Source organism: Trifolium pratense, linkage group LG2 (assembly GCF_020283565.1).
Source record: "Trifolium pratense cultivar HEN17-A07 linkage group LG2, ARS_RC_1.1, whole genome shotgun sequence".
NCBI lineage: Eukaryota > Viridiplantae > Streptophyta > Magnoliopsida > Fabales > Fabaceae > Trifolium > Trifolium pratense.
The window spans coordinates 26,054,078-26,056,886 of record NC_060060.1 but is presented as its reverse complement, the minus strand read 5'-3'; the positions used below and the strand labels follow the sequence as shown (position 1 = coordinate 26,056,886).

Here is a 2,809-nt window from a genome sequence, read left to right as displayed (position 1 = left end):
AATTTTTTTGATACAAAATCATTTTTTTGCTATTCATTCTTTTCCAATCACCATTTTGTTATTAGAAATCAGTTTTGGTCAATGAAAAAAATGAGGGTGATTGTAAACAAATTTTTGAAACTAGCATTAGCCTAGAATTGAATTAGACTATTGATATTGAAACTTAAGGAAAAACGAGGATATGATTCTAGAATTAGAATCAATATTTGATCATCTTAAAAGAAATTTTAGTTCTTGGAGTTCTTTCTTTTCTTGGTCTTTTGATCGATGGAAAATGTTGTGTTACGCCTTGTTCTAGTGTTTATTTCTAAAAGTATATTCATAGTTTCAAATAAAATTTGATTAGGATTGCTTATCTATCTAGCTTTCTTATGAACTTCTATTTTCTTAATGTGTCTGATTTTTATAGAAGGTTAACAATGAGACAAATTGGTCTATTACTTTTTAATAATCTTCAATTAATTAAATCTGCCCTTTTAAAATGTTAAACTAACATATTTAGTAAAATAAATTATTCCTTTTGAAGAACTGAAACCGATAATAGTAGAGTTGTTTTATAAGGTCTTATTTTTATAATAAAATGATTAAGTAGGATCTGGTTGTGAGTCATACTTTAGTCAAACTCAAACCTTGGAGTAAGAATTAAGAGTAAGTAAAATTTGAAATCTAAAGATCAATAATTATTTCTTTGTGAAGGTGTGAGCTTTACATTGGACAAAGACTTTTGTTTGTGTGTTGATTAGGAGTTGCCGCTGCTAAGGTAAGAGGGTCCTCCGTTGTATGTTTATTTTAATTATACATATGTTTTTGTGATCTTTATGGTGTGCGTAAATGATATATGAATTCTTGTGATGCATGAGTTCTCTGTTGTTAACTGTTGAGTTTTATTTCCTTGTTAACAGTTGATTTATTATGCCGTTGGATTCGATGATTGGGGTTAGCAATGGTGTCTTGGGTCTATGATTGGGGTTATCATTGGGGAAATCTTATCTCTAAACCGGAGTTAGAATAAGATCGTTTTGATTAGTTACTCGGTGTGAGTAATTTCTGGTGTTGACTAACTTAGCGGTGATAAGGCATTCATACATTTTTGGTGTGGTTTGGAATAATACCCAACGGTGGGGTACCGAACCTTAATACCCAACGGTGGGGTATTGTGTCCAATGGTGGGACACTGTCCAATGGTGGGGCAATTTACTCTGCGGAGCGGTGATATCTGGATCATATAGGGTGCATTAAAATATCTTATAGACTAATCTTTAGGATTTGGTGAAACATCATAGGGTGTAACTATGGTGTCGTGTGGTAAGTGGTTGATAACCACTTATTTTATTGTTGGTAATTTATGAGTTTTCCATATTTCTATATGCATGCTTAATTGATGTTTTCCTATGTTTTGGAGCGACCCTCATGTATAAATTTGGTCAGGTTACTCAACCAGTAGATCAGAGTTGCGCAGCGGAAACATGGTGACATGTAGTTGAGGAGGCTCCGAAATTCGTGGACATCGGTGCTAGTCTTGTCGAGAGAGATTCTCACAAGCATCCGGAGTTATGACCAGCTATAGATTGAGTGTTTGGGTAGTAAAAGGCCAATAGTCTTGGTATAGAAATTTATTTTTGAGTTAAAGAGAACTTCAGTCCTTGAAATTTACATTACTCTAAATTATTAATTTGGAGAGATCTATTATTATAATACTTAATATTTAGCATTATGAGTCTACTTTATTCTTTAAAAAAAAAATGGTTCATCGTTTCGGTTAAAATTTGGTTAATTAACGTCCCGAAAATTTGGGATGTTACAGAGAACTACTTCGAAGCCGACCAAATGCTACGGTATGCAAAGAAACACGGCATTTTTGTTCGAGGCCACAACATATTTTGGGATGATCCTCGTTACCAACCTAATTGGGTTTCTTCACTTTCACCGAGCCAGCTTAACGCTGCGGTCCAAAGGAGAATGAATTCCATTGTGCAAAGATACAAGGGTCAACTTATTGGTTGGGATGTTGTTAATGAAAATCTACATTTCTCATTCTTTGAAAGTAAACTTGGACAAGATTTTTCAACAAGGATGTATAATCAAGTTCACAACATTGATCCAGGAACTACATTGTTCTTGAATGAATATAATACCATTGAGGAAAGTAGAGATGGTTTATCAAGCCCATCAAGGTATATCCAGAAGATATGACAAATCCAAAGTTCGAATAGACAATTGCCTCTTGCGATTGGACTTGAGTCTCATTTCCCTAGTAGTCTCCTAACTTGCCATACATGAGAGCTTCCCTTGTTATCCTTCATTCTGCTGGTTTTCAAATATGGATTACTGAGTTAGACATCGCAAGCCAACCTAATCAGGTAAAATTAATAACATCTACGATTTTATTTTTACTATTTACACATTTATGCATTAACTAATTTAGATTTTCCACTTATGATTTGTGTAAGCAGGGTACTTTGAGCAGGGTACTTAGAGAGGCAAATTCTCACCCAGGGATTCGAGGCATTGTATTGTGGACTACATGGAAACTGAGAGGTTGTTATAGGATGTGTTTGACAGATAACAACTTCAAGAATCTGCCTACAGGTGATGTGTTGTGGACAAACTGCTTAAAGAGTGGGGGAAAACAACAGTATCAACGATGACAGACGAAAATGATTTTCTTGAGACCTCTCTTTTTCACGGCGACTATGATGTGGGAATTAGTCATCCCCTCAAGAAGAATTATACTTTCACCCATAAAATTCAAGTTCATTCAAAAGATGAGTCTGAGAAAACAAGACAATTTATACAACTTTTTATATAA

The 2,809-nt window shown here is 34.3% G+C and overlaps 1 pseudogene; it reads left to right on the top strand.

The window, feature by feature from the left end:
- Positions 1–1,292: 1,292 nt before the first annotated feature.
- Positions 1,293–2,809, top strand: LOC123904465 (annotated as a pseudogene).